Source organism: Mugil cephalus, chromosome 15 (genome assembly GCF_022458985.1).
Source record: "Mugil cephalus isolate CIBA_MC_2020 chromosome 15, CIBA_Mcephalus_1.1, whole genome shotgun sequence".
Classification (NCBI taxonomy): domain Eukaryota; kingdom Metazoa; phylum Chordata; class Actinopteri; order Mugiliformes; family Mugilidae; genus Mugil; species Mugil cephalus.
The window spans coordinates 23,718,957-23,733,772 of record NC_061784.1 but is presented as its reverse complement, the minus strand read 5'-3'; positions in this window follow the sequence as shown (position 1 = coordinate 23,733,772).

The following is a 14,816-nucleotide window of genomic DNA, read 5'->3' as shown; positions in this document are numbered from 1 at the left end:
TAAAGAAACTTGTGACATTTAATCACATCTGCCTCTGGGAGCTTTGTTTCTGCTTTATTTATTTATTAGTTTCTTCTATTTGCTGTTTGTTAAAGTCTAAACCAAGTGTGTTTATTTGAAAAGGTCTGCGCAGCGTCGCAAATGTCAGCGTCAACTCAACTGGAAAAGTTGGAATTAAATGATTATTTATCAGCGTGTAGAAACTCTGTGCACCGATCAGCCACAACATTATGACCACTGACAGGAGACATGAATAACATTAAATACATATCATAACTGATATACACACATAATTAGTTCTCTATGTTATAACAGAGGCCTTTTATTGTTCATTTTTGGTTTCAAGTGTAATATCATGGCACACAACAATCAGCCACAACATTATGACCCCCCCACTCCTTGATGGATGCAGCCTGACACAGACACACAAACTCTTCAGGAACAAGAGGTTGTGGTTTAACCTGAGGTGTTTCATAAGGTCTCTTGTGTTGCCACAACTCAATAGTTTTTTTTCCACTGTGTTCCTACATTGCAGTGACTGAAGTATTGAAAGTGTCGATACTTAGATTTGAGCATGAAGTCCTGGTAAAGTATCGATATTTCAGCATCAATCTGCCACCAGATGTGGATCCAGACATAAGAGACGTGTGGTGGTTCTTCCTCAAATGAGTCAAGATCTGCAACGTTCTGCAAACACAACAACAAGCAGCATAGACACGTTCTGATCTGTGCACCGAGCGCACACACAGGGACACTCGGTGTGACGTGACTGGCTGGATGACTGCGTCTGAGGACAGTTTAATGAATTATTCTGCTTCGTTTAGTGAGGGATTAATCCTGATTCTGGTTTCATAAACACACAAACACATAAACACATGCCCGCAGTGCTCTGCACAAATATCACCCGTCCACAAATGCTACGTGGGCCCTTTTTTCTTGTTACATGAAATGTCACAGAATTGAGGACAGAATCTCACAGAGGTCGAGACATTTTTAGAAACGAATACTTTCTATCACTCCTTGTGAAACTAGAGGAAAATCTCTTTTCATTCCTCTGAAAATGTCAAGAAACTGGAAGATACACACACACGCACGTAAAACCTGAGATGTTCACGTTTCTCTGGTAAAAACAATGAATTCTACTTATTTCAGAATATTTTTGAATGGTTCTTTTTTAAGATCAGCATGTTTGCACCTTGTGGCGTTCACTGACCGTAGAACGTGAGTCTAAAGACTTAGCCTGGTTCAGACTATCTGTAAAGTCAGACTACCGCCACCTGCTGGTGTGGGGTGGTATTTCCATTCATAGATATATAGATAACGCAAACTATTACAAACCCCAGCTCGTTACAGGTAAAGGGAAGTAACACACACACAATCTGATGGAAAGATGGCGATAAAGATGCATATTTATCTAAAAGACGATGTGTATGATAACAGAAATGGGCCTTCAGTAAAGAAATACAACAAGAAGAGGACTTTTTGTACCAATCAGCTGCAGGGGATCTGCTCTGGGGACGGGAGGACACGCCCACTGGAGATGCACCACAAGGACAGACGAGACAACAAACAAAAAAATACAATAAAAATAGATACAAAAAGAGAAAAATTACGTTTCCATGAAATGAAATAAACATACAACTAACTAACTGGTTTAATAGAATAAATATTATCATGATATCTGGTACATAGTATCCACCCCACGTCATCTTTAGACCAGTTTTTTGTGTTTCTTCTTCTTCTTCTTCTTTTACGCTGTATCTCAGAGAGGTTTCTCTTTAGTCTCTGACCTCTGCTCCACATTTCAAATAAAAACGTTGTTAATGGGATTCAGTTCTCTGGAGGCTGCAGCCCAAGGTTTAATACATTAAAGGATGTTAGACTTTCCCTGTATGCGCACACACGGAATACAAGGAATTTGTAAGGAATAATATAGCGAGAGCTGATTAAATAATGAACAAGAGGAACATCTACGGAGAGAAAGGCTGCAGACTCCCTCTGCAAACGCCAGCCAATAAATATCCATGAATTAATATTGACTTTCTCAATTAAACTGAGTATTATTTTCCAGGGACCTTGTGCAATAATAATTAATGTTGTGGTGGAGTTATTGAGTTCAGCTCCAGGCTCGCTGCCACGTATCAAAGTGCTGCTGCTGGTTTCCAACGGGCCGAGTTATCCAGCGCTTTGCAACACTTCACCCGTCCACAGCCGCAGCCTCCATTCACCAACCTGTCAGGAATTCAGCTTAAAAACTCAGAAATGAGTGAGACACGGTGGCACATCTCCAGACAATACATTAGAGCGCAGTGATTATGTCACGTCTCTGTGCCAAGGAGCAGAGAAGAGCTTCTTTTTTTATTTTTAAATCCCTCTAATCTGTTTACTCTTCTGGAGGAGAAGGACACGAAGCATTGTCTCTCACGTCAACATTTAAAGGCTCTTTTCAGGAACCGTAATTGTGCCGCTGATGAACCTAATCTGCCTTGAACAACCGAGCTGAATGTGACAATAGGAATCTGAGGAGCTGTCTTTGAGGTGACGGTGTGAAGGTAGTGAGGAGAAATCAACGTTAGTTTGCTCGTGATACATCATTCAAACATTTAAATAAAACGGATACATACTGAATATATGAATAAATATAAGGAAATGCATTATATCTAAGTAACATCCACATAAATAAGTGCCACGTCCTAAAGTTTCCCTGCAGAAAACTGAACTGAAGACGATTTTTAATGTTATTCACTTCTCCTGTTGGTGGTCATAATGTTGTGGCTGATCGGTGCATACGTTTGGGTTAAAGTGCAGACTCTCAGCTTTAATTACATTTTATTCATTCAATCATTCATTTGGAGGTAAAGGCTTCAAGAAGTGTTGGGACAAATTACTCTAAATAATGATAAATATAATGTTCATCCTTAATATCGTCATTGTCCATCTGTGCTGTGAAGCTCATATTGTCTTTATCTAATGTTTGGACGGATAAAAGATGAAAGTTAATCTTCAGAAAATGTTGAATTATCCTTTATTAGAGAACGCAGGTCTACGTATTAGCTGTGAATCTCTAGGGGTTTATATTCAGAGGAGGCATCATATCAGGTCTGCCTGCTTCTATACGTCAAAACAATTCTCCTGAACAATGGCCACATGAATAATTACCACATGAAAGAGGAAATTATACAAACCCACAGTGAAAGACTCACACACAGAGGGTGAGGAAATGGACGTAAGGGGGAGGTGAACGGTGCAGCGAGGTGTTTGAGAGCTCTTTGGTTACGGGGAGAAGCAGAGGTGTGAGGTAACGTATGAGGTGGAAACGATGGGAGAAGAATAGAAGAATAACGGGTGGATGTGAACAGACCTTCAGGAAGTCGACCAGGCAACAGGATCAAGTGTGTGACTCATCTGCTCATCTGGGAGTTTCCCACACGAAGATACGATCACTGCACCGCGCACTGCTCACTGTTTGCAGAGAGGAAATACAGAGTCTGATAACACAGACTGTGGAGGCTGGATGTGATGTTCTCAGTTCATGTTCATGCATATAGCTTCTGTCTGAAAACAAAAAAACATCATGCTGTGTACTGTGTGTGTATATATACTGTATATATTTGTATACTGTAGATTACTATATGTAGATGTGTACATTTGCAAATTTTGTTTCTGCATCTGTACTTTATTTTATGCAATAATTAATGTATTTATCTATTTATTCATACAACTACTACTAATAATAACAACAAAAACAATATTAACAAATATTATTATATGAGCATCAACACCATAATGATAATAATAATAATAAATAACACACAGTTATATTATAAATATGATTATGGATTTGTATTATTTTATTTTATTCAATTATTGTATTATTTATAATAATAATCATAAACGACAGCAGTTGATATTATTAATTATATGATTATTGTTTTATTGTTTCTTTTTATTTTTTATTATTTTATTTTTATTTTATTAAATTTATTTTTAATCATCATACACCTATTTTTCTTTTTACTATCATTATAATAATAATAATAACAACAGTTAATATTATTAATTATATGATGATTGTTGTTTTATTAGTTTTATTTTATTCAAATTATTTTTTAACTCTCATACATCTATTTTCTTCTTATTTATCTTATGATGTATTTTTTGGAATTATTATTACTATTATTATTATTATTATTATTATATATGCAACTAAGCATATATAACTTAACCTTGTGAATCAATAAAGTCTATGTGATTCTTATTGTTTAGATTGGTCACATACTTATATACTATACTATATATATATATATATATATATATATATATATATATTACTATAATATACTAATAATATACTATATCTATACATTTGAAAGGCTGATAACATTCAGAACTTCATAGCCAGAGCTTCTACTTTTATTTTTCTGTGCCAAGAATATTTTAAACTGAATTGATGTTGTCACCAATCACCAACACACGTCAGACTCTGAGGTAAACGAGAGGCTAAACAACAAATAAACGTGAAGCCATTTAAATTCTGTGTTACCGAGCAGAGAGTGTGTGTTTAATAGGCTTTAATAAATGCAGCCTGTCACATACAGTAAAGCCCGTCCAGACACCGAGTCCACAGAGACCCGTCGAGTCTCTTTCTTGTCTGTGATGTGGTGCAGAGTCACGCCGACGGGAAGTAGAACTCATCACACATTCAATAACCGTCGTCAGAGAACTTTGCAGGATTGAGCCTGACAGCAATTTATCAGCGAGTCATTGATCAGCGTCGTTTGAAGCCGGGACCTGAAACACAAAGCAGCTCCGTCCTGGCGCTGCACTTCTTTACTTCTGTCTCATATATATAATCACGATTTTAAATATTCCTTCACCATGTGACAAATGTTCCTGACGTTTAATTTCAGGAGGAGTAAACATGTTTTTATTAATGCGCTAATAAAGCTGTGAGAAAGGTCAACGTTTCTTCTGGAGTTTGACTTGAGCTCCTCAGATCTGATGAAGGTGGTGGAAGGTCAGTGATGGAAGAAGCAGCGACTCCGTGTCACCACACGAACACAGTGTAATTATCTAAAGCTGCAGTTGTAAAAAGACGTAATTAGGGTGAAGTGGTGAAAACCTCCCAGCTTCTCTCTCAGACAAAAACTAAGTCCTGACTTTTATCAGAGGCACAAACGTTAATAACTTACTGTTATAATGTGCAGAGTGGAAATCTATTGGTCACAAGTTCATGAGATGAATCTGTGGTTTATATCTATAGTCCAGGATTGAGACATTCTGTTTCTGAGCTGTGTTTCATCATATATGTGTCCATGTATATGTGCAATATATTCCACTTTTTTAAATGCAGTTTAAAATGTAAGTTGTATATTTGTACATCAGATGACAGAGATAATTCACTGGACACATTGTGTCAAAAAACAATATTAATTCAAATTATCCATTTTATTCACTTGTTTAGAAAAAGTGGGTTTCTTTGGTTTCTTGCCACTTAAATGTCAAAACACAGTTTTCAGACTACGTACTCTTTGTCCAGCTTTTAATTCCTTCTTCCTCCAAACATCAGCTTTGTCAAGTCTCTTCTGTCCTTCTTCCACTGCTTCATATTGGAAGACAAGTATCGTGATATGTTGCCATGTTGATTGGTATGACATTAATTCTGGAAGTAAAGTTAATTTACTTTTAAACATGATGTCAAAGTGAGTTGAAAAACGTACTTTTCGTACCAGCAGAGACTCTTGTTCGATCTGTTTGTTGTCCCCTGACTTTGCCCCCCGTCCATGTAGATCCTCCAGCAGAGTCCTGAAACCTTCCACTAATGTCAGGACACACAGACACGGGTTTATTGTAGGAATACACGTTTTGTTTTGTATTTTTACCCAAAGCACAAAAATAACTTCAGTTTGTTGAAACGAGACGGTCACTGTGATGAATTTGTTCAGTTTGCTGCTCAGTTTTTTCAGATGTGATGGACGTGACGTGGACGCACAACGTCGACATCTAGTCTGAACATTCAAATACACCAAGAATTTACCAGGGATCCTAAATGAATGAAAAAACTACAGAAGAGTTTTTAGCTCTTCCTGGCTACTTCCCTAGCTAGCAGTAGCTAATCCAGGGCCTCTTTTTAAAGGTGAAACGTAGCCACTCACCGTATTCTCCAGAGTTGGATAAGTGAGAAAAGGTGTTTTCCTCCGGCAGCACACCTGTTAGCTTTAGCTTAGCATAGGTGCTGTAATGTAGCATTGCCAATTAACCGGTCGTTGACCTTTCGTGTTAATTGCATTGATGTTTGTACTCGATGTGAATGTACAAGTCACAAGAAATAATTAGGAAAAGTCTTGTGTTTATTTATCACTTTTGCAAACGACTGGCCAATTGGCAACACTACATTAGAGCGCCTATGCTAAGCTAACGCTAACAGCTGCGTTGTCAGATTAGGACAATGTCTCAATCGATTTAAAAAAAAAATTTTCTCACTCATCCAACCCTGAGGAAAACAATGAACGACTAAATTTCACATCGGGGTGGCGTATCCCTTTAAGAGAGAACTTCAGACTACTGCCACCTGCTGGCATGGAGTGCTCTTTCCATTCATGCATTTTGGGCTGCAGTGTTTGCAGTTTGTTCAAAACACAGATGATGTCACCTTTGCTCAGTGACGGCAGTAAAATTCTTCTGTAATTTGGATTAAAGAAGAAATATTAGTAGCATGTTAGCGCGCAGCACATACGTCATCTTTTGACCAGTTCTTGGTCACCTTTGTTTTTTTTATGATGTGTCTGGAGGATGTTTCGTTTTAGTCTTGGACCTCAGTGGCTGATATGAAATAAAATACATGATTTCACATTGTCAATGAGGATTCAGTTCTCTGGTCATTTTGGAGGCTGGAGTACAAGGTGTCATTTAACATTTTACTAAATGGACGTTAGACTTCCACATAATAATAACACAATGCACACACAAGAAGTTACAGGGACTTTGGTTATTATTACTGAATGGGATGTAGTATTTATGCATTTGCAGGAAGTATATATTCCCTTCTTGTCAGGACAGACCCTTTTTTAATAAAAGCTATAACCATTATGAAGGTAGCTTTTATCGCAGGTATTAGCCTGTATCAGTATCAGCTGCCTCTACCTAATGGACTGGAAACTGAGTTTAAATGGAACGTGTTTCATATAATAACACACACTGCTCTGTGACATCTGTGCTACAGGGTGGACTTAACCTCCGTTTGCCCTCTATGTCTCTAATGTTCCATTAAACTTCTGACTTCTCTGCACCGGCTCAGCCGTGAGAGAGTGAGCAGCACATCAGGGCACGTTTAGCTCGTTTGATCTCGTCCTAATTAAGAGAAAACCAAAAAAAAAAAAAAAAAAAAAAATGCTCCAAATTGCGACTCCACTTAATTTCTTTTTGTTCACAGGAGGTCGCTGAGGTCGTCCTCTGGGAGAGGAGGCATGTGTTTGTTACGTATATGCAGTCGCAGCCTCACTTTGAAAGCCGACAATTTACTCTTCTCATAAAACTTTTTTTAACAGTCTGTGAAAAGATATAAAAGAAACCTCCGAGACCAGTTTTGGAACGGACGTATCGATCGGGACGGGAGTTTAAGACGTGTTCATCACTGTAGAAAACACTTATTTTCCAGGGTATTTTAGTGTGTGAGGCTTCGGAGCAATTTATGGAGCCATGAGCAGTGTTTTACTGGATTGCAACGTGCCCTCGGAGACACCCAGCGCTGCTATTTTATTTGTGAAAAGTGTGGGTGTGATAATTACAAGCTGCCGAACCGAGACTCTTACCGAACATGGACAACAGCTTAAATTGCCTGTTACATTCCTGCTGTTTCATACCAAAGCCACACATTAAAAACCTTCAAGGACACCTCCCTCCATCCCTCTCTTCCTAACTTTTTGTTCCTCTCTCTTCACTTCCCTCACGTCTCCTCTTCCTCATCCTCATCCTCCAACTTCGCCTGCCTCTCCTCCCTCAGTAATTACCACTCTGCTGGAGCCAGATGTATAAAAACAGTAACTCTCATCAGTATGACAAACAGACATGAAAGAAGTGATGAAAATTCCCAAATAAAAGGACGCGCTTTCATTCCCTGACGCCGTGTTTTCTGTCTTTGTACTCCTGAGGCTGATGTTCTTCTCGCTCTTTGATTACGATCAGATGACGTGGACCGAATTTAACCTTCGTTTTGCGTTTTATCTGACTCACCGAGAGGAGATTAGCGGGGATAAGAAGATGCAACTTTAATGACTCCTGGAATATGAGGTCATTGCAGCTGAGAGGATAAATAAAAACACTGATAACAAGAACAGAAGACCAAAGAATTTAAAACATCACAGACAGTCTTCATTACTAAAGAACAAAAATGGATGCATAGCTGTTCAAACAGTCACTCACAGTCAGGATGTGCACCATTAATTATGAAACTTAATATAATCTACATTTCAAATATACACCACTCAGGCATAACATTATGACCGCCTTCCTGATGTTGCCTGTTCTGGTGTAGGTGGGTGCACATGAATGATCACCAGGTCCAAACGTTTCCCAGCAGAACACTGACTTGTCACAAGATGATCGATGTTATTTACTTCTCCTGTCAGTGGTCATAATGTTGTGGCTGATCGGTGAATGTGTCCCTGTATGTGTGTCCTGAATACTGCATATTTTAACATGCACAGTGATACAGCGTAAAGTGGACTCCAGAATCTAGAATGTTGCTGCATCATCACGTCACATAGAGAATGATCCGACCACCTGCAGACTCAGACTCATCCTGGGGTCTTCACGTCGTTTCAGTCTGAGGAGGGTCAGCGACTGAGATTCTTCACAGTCTGTGCTCTGGGTGGGAGCAGCGCTGTGTCAGATTTGTGAAGGGCGTGATGCACGATGCTCCTCTGCAGTCTATCTTCTAAATGACGTATCATCCGCCGCTCTGTCTCAATCCCAGACGATATTTCCGACTCCCTGGTCCGACGGGAAGATGCAACAGAGACGCAGCACAGAATCAGGATGCTGTTGTATTTAATATCTAATATTTAGTTGGACGTCTTTACTTTTGATTCCAGCAGAATTCATTGTTTTGATTCTGCAATGTCATCAGATTTATTTCCATTATTACTTGTATTGATGATGTTAGAGTGTGACCAGTCCACAAAGTCTTCTCCAGCTCATCTGTAAGATTCTCTGTGGGGTCTGAAATGATCTGGTCTCATGCTTCCTGAACCACTGAACCACTTTTTCACTATCTGAGCCCCATGAATCCTGGTGTTATCATCTTGGAATATGGAAAAAAAACTCCACGTATGGAAGAACTTGCTCATTCAGTGTATTCAGATAATCAGCTGACCTCTTTCCCTGATGCCCCATCACTCTGGACCAGGTCCAGTCTGGACTCCTCAGACCTCATGACCTCCCCCCATGTCTCCAGAGTCTTTGTGCTGCTCCCTATCAGACTGGAGCCTTTTTTCCCGGTTGTCCTCCCTGATCAGTGGTTTTCTGTCAGTCCTTGAGTTCCCTTCACATTGTCCCTGTGTGAAATGTCTTCCTTCCACTATAAACACACCCTGAGTTCTACTGCTGCTTTTCTTCCAAACGTTTCTCCATCAATCAGATTTATTCTTCTGGTAGAACATGGTTCTCACTATCCTTCCAGTCTGAATAAAGGTCTTAAGCCAGTTTCAGTAGTTTCTAGATGTTTCCTCTGCTTGATGCAGCCAATGATTTTACCTTCTCCTCCAGACTAACATCTCCTCCACCAGACTAACATCTCCTCCTCCACCAGACTAACATCTCCTCCTCCACCAGACTAACATCTCCTCCTCCAGACTAACATCTCCTCCTCCTCCAGACTAACATCTCCTCCTCCACCAGACTAACATCTCCTCCTCCACCAGACTAACATCTCCTCCACCAGACTAACATCTTCTCCACCACCACGGGATGTGGAGGAAACGAGAAGCTCCTCATTGCATCAGTTGGTCTTGAATAACTTGTTGAACTAATGATCCACCTCTGGACTATTTGAGTATTTAAATCAGGTGGAGAATTTTTTCCCCTCTCAGTCTGTGCAGTGAATATGAGGTGGTTTCTGTGTTTCAGATGAAGGCGTGACCTCTATTTCACACTCGATACTGATCACGTACACAGTGGGTTTCCATGTCGTACTGTTTGATACCTGCTTCCTGCCGACCACACAGCAGGACAGATCCAGTCTGACCCAGAGACTCTGAGATAATGACTCCTCAACACACAGATTCCTCAACACAAAAAGAGAATCTTCAAGATTTATATATATATATATAAATAAACCCACAGAGGAGGAGGAGGAGGAGGAATCTGGACTGTGGTCAGACTGAAAGGACACTGTGGTGGGTCCATATCCAGGACGGTGGTCTACGTCTAGACTGATTACTCTAATTAAATCCAGTCTGTTATTGAGGAAGAGACTGACGTTAGGTGGCAGAAAGTAAAGGGTCTAAACCTGAAGCCTCATACACGCTCAGCGGAGCATGGAAACAGTTTTGATCCCATTAATTAAAAAGAAAGAAAGAAAATAAGATGCAAGCAGAATCAAAAATGAGCTGCGTCATGTGCCTGAGTATTTACATCCATCAGCCATAACATTATGACCACCTTAATAATAATATTGTACAGGTCTCCCTTGTGGTGTCTCATCAGAGATGGACATGGACCTTCTGAGACATGCATGCAGCTGGGACATGGGAGACATGAGTGTGCTCGGTTTGTCGTCCTAGATCAAGGGCCAGTGAGCTGAGGAAGGAAGGACATCAGGAAACTGAATACACCGGACTCTATTAGACTTCAGCTAATGGAGTCAGACTGACTGATATCCCCGTCCTTTCCTCTCGTCCTCCCTGTTTTTCTAAATCAAAGCCTAAACAAAGAACAACAGGACCTGTTTCTCGAAGACGTCTCTGTCTCACCGCTCATCCTGAAGCTTGACCTGTCTCCATCTGACACAGCTGACACGGTTTAAAGGGTTTAGTGAATCTATCCAGATGTTGTGAGGCAGAAAAACAAGTTATTTATGATGACTGTCACACTGTCCTGTCTTACAGGGACATTAGAAGCAAAATCTACAAGATTTGCAAATGTGTACATGTTACTTATGCTGTTTTATGACATTTATTTATTTATTTTATCAATTTATGTTTATTTGCAACTGAGCTACTGTGACCAAACAATTAATAACACTCTGAACTCTGAAACCTCTGACTACATGCACACGTGTATATATTGAATGAAAACTCTCTGCTGCTATTACTATTGTTACTATTGTTAGTAATTTGAAGGAATTTTTCCTTTCCTTCCAAAAGACTTCAGTAGATATTACGCTGCAGAATGTCATGTCACATCACTGATACCCGGCTGAAAACAGGAAAACACTCGCAGGACGTTTCTATGCCCAGGACTGTGCCGGTTAGAGCTGGACGCTGACATGATGCTAAAATATTTGCAGCTGACTAAATCAATGCGAAGATACTGCTCCTGCTTAAAGAGGCTTAAGATTAACACACATGTCAAATGCACCACAAAGACGGAGCGGATTAAATGAAACCAAAGATAAAGAAGATAATAAAGATTAGCTTTTAACACACTCTAAAAACTGAGCCTGAAGCATCGTGAAGATGATTCTTCCCAGCAGGCTACAATGACTTCCTGTTTATCCTTTACATATCAAACCATCCTCTGCTTCTTTCACACTCTATTGCCCAAACTGTCTGTCATCACCATCTCCTGACTGCTTTAAAATCTGACGCACAGAGGAGACGTTTGAGACAAAAGGACGTAGGAAGAGGTTTTCAGTGTGTGTGTATAAGTAGGGCATCATCAACATCTAATTATCACATCTCTGAGCAGATGTCTACTGTAAACACAGGAAATAATACTCATAAATATAAATATAAAGAGAGGGAACAATAATAATAATAATAATACCTCTTCAGGGACAGAGACCTATTTAAAACCACTAAATATATAGTTGGCTTCTTATCATAATAAGTTAGCTAATAGTTTTAGACTCAGAACCAAACAGGTGAACTGGATGATGCACTTGACTATGGTCCTCTCTGGTTGTTGTAGTTGCCATGGTGATTCTGGACGGTTGCTAGGGTGTAATATGCATTTGCTTTGGCCACAGATGTGTTTTCAGAACAAAACAGAACTCTACTACATGAGCAGGTGACTCATCAGAGAATGGATATGGGCCTTCTGTGGGTGTTGAATGTTGTTAGTGGGGGCCTTTAAGGGGAGGGAACTCAGGTGGGATCTAGTGAATTTGTTCATGTTTTTTCATGAGTTGTTCCTAAAGGGTTTTTGTGTGTCTGCGTCAGACTGCATCCTACTGGGGGTCCCTGGTCTGGTCTAGGTAGGATACATGTCTAAGTAACATCTTACAGAAGAGTATTAGGACTCATGAGATTAAAAAAAACATGAAAAGAGGTAGATTTTTTTCCGTCATGCATTTTGAGAGAAAAGTCTAAATACAGTTTCCAGAAAAAGTCAAATTTTTGAGAAAAATGTCAAAATTTCCCGAAAAAAGTCAGAATTCCCAGAAAAAAAGTAAAAATTTCCAGAATACAATTGAAATTTTGAGAAAAAGGTCAAAAGGTCGAGAAAAAAAAAAACAGAAATTTCCAGGAAAAAAGTAAAAAAGTCCAAAAAAGTCAAAATTTCCATAAAAAATTTAAATTTCAAGAAAAAGGTCGAAATTTCCAGAAAACATTCTACTACAATTTCTAGAAAAAAGCTAAAATCTCCAGGAAAAAAAAAGTAAAAATTTCCGGGAAAAAAATTGAATTTGGAGAAAAAAGTCAAAATTTACAGGAAAAAGTCAAAACACCATGTGGAGAATAAAGTAGACCTTTGTACCACTGATACTCCATGGAAGACTATTGGGGCCTAATTAATAATTAATATTAAGAATTTAAAAACTGTATTGTGATTATTTTCTCTGTTATATCGCTGATATATTATATTGGACTGTTGCAATGTTGTGGCTCATCGGTGTCCATGGAGCGGATCCATGTGACAGGATAAAGAAAATGTCCTGCGAGAGGATTTGTCCTCAGTCAAGGTGAAGTGTCCGGTGTGACTGAGTGATGAGGGAAACCACAGGAGAAGAAGAAGAATGGCTGGTGGTTTTAAACAGGGCTGTGGACGAATGACCGATCAGACCATCAGCTCGTCAATACGCCACCTCCCCTCCGCTAACTGTACCAAACAGCACCATGACTGATGTGCCAATAAAACCACACGGAACCAATGCGTGCACGACAACACGCTTTCCAAAGGCCTTTCCAACATCTCGCTCCTAATGCGTCCAATTAAGGAACATTTCCAGTAGGGCCACTCTCCAAGTCTTAACTAATAGACCAATTAAAGAGGCGCGGCAGCAGCAGGGAACGTTAGAACATATTACGCCGTGTGGTAATCTGTGGAAAGCTTCAAACACCACGTCCAGAATATTTCTGCCTCTCTGCCTATGAGCTAAAAAACCTCTCAATCCGCCCATAATGAGAAGTCTCTCCACTCTGGATGTGGAGTTGCTGACACAAAGCTTCAGAGTGATACATGGCTTATGACTGTGTGACTAATAGAAATAGAGGGATAATCCCTCTCGCTGCTTGGGTCTGCAGCCGACTGGCTTTGGAGGAGAGGCTGATACTCTGCCTTTCATCCCGAAAGATAGATGGTGAGAGGGATGAGGGAGACAGAAGGAGAGGGCAAAGGAGTGATGAATAAAAAAAAAAAAAAGAATTATGAAACACAGTCCTCGGCACTCGCTTCATATTGTAATCACCATGGCAACAACAAGAAGGGGAAATGGAAAGAGCTGCTCTGCACTAGTAACAGCTTCAACAGGGATCAAATGGCTACTGACAAACGGCCGCGTAACATGAGCATCGACAAAAGTTTCCACGTCTTTTCAGCTCAGCGTCTTAAATGTGAGGCTGGAGAATAACCCGGCTTTTTACAGGAGACCCTGGACAGGACTCCAGTCTATCGCAGGGCTGAAACAGAGACACGGGTCACTGCTACGTGTCCAGGTAACATCCAGGTCCAAACGTTTCCCAGCAGAACACTGACTGATATCATGTGATTTATTTTCAGTCACACAAACCAAAAACAGCAAAATCAAAGTTTCACAATTTCAATTTGTCATCTATCTAGACCATAGGTCTTCAACAGGTGCTTATGGTCTTTGGTTGATTAGACATTTTTTTCATATATATATTAAATTCACATTAACATGAGTCCAACATATTTTAGTGAAGGGATAAATGGAAGCAGAGGACGTTGTCTTTCAGTCACCACTTCATTCATTCAGAGATACAGAAGCTCAGTTTCACACACAGTGTGACACCACACTAGACCTGTCAATCAAAGCCTCCTGCACACCGTAGGCCCCGCCCCCGTCGCTGCTGAGCCAATCAGGAGGCTGCACTCTATTCAGTCTCCAGGTGTTTGTGTTTCCAGCGGTTACACGGCCACTTTACTGTTACACATGTTTGCAATAAAAAAAATTAAAAATATTTGAACCTATATGTTATTTGAATAGTTTGATATTTAAATGCAAAATAATGATGTATATCTATAAATAGCACTAGTAGAGTTTAATATAGAACACATGTAGCAGGTAGGAGGTTCCTGCTGATTCTCTCCATCGGTCTGGGTCCTTAATGTTGTGGCTGATCGATGCATATTAATGAATTAATTTACTGCAATTAATCCAACGAGCAGTTCTCCTGGTATCACCTTCTAGAACT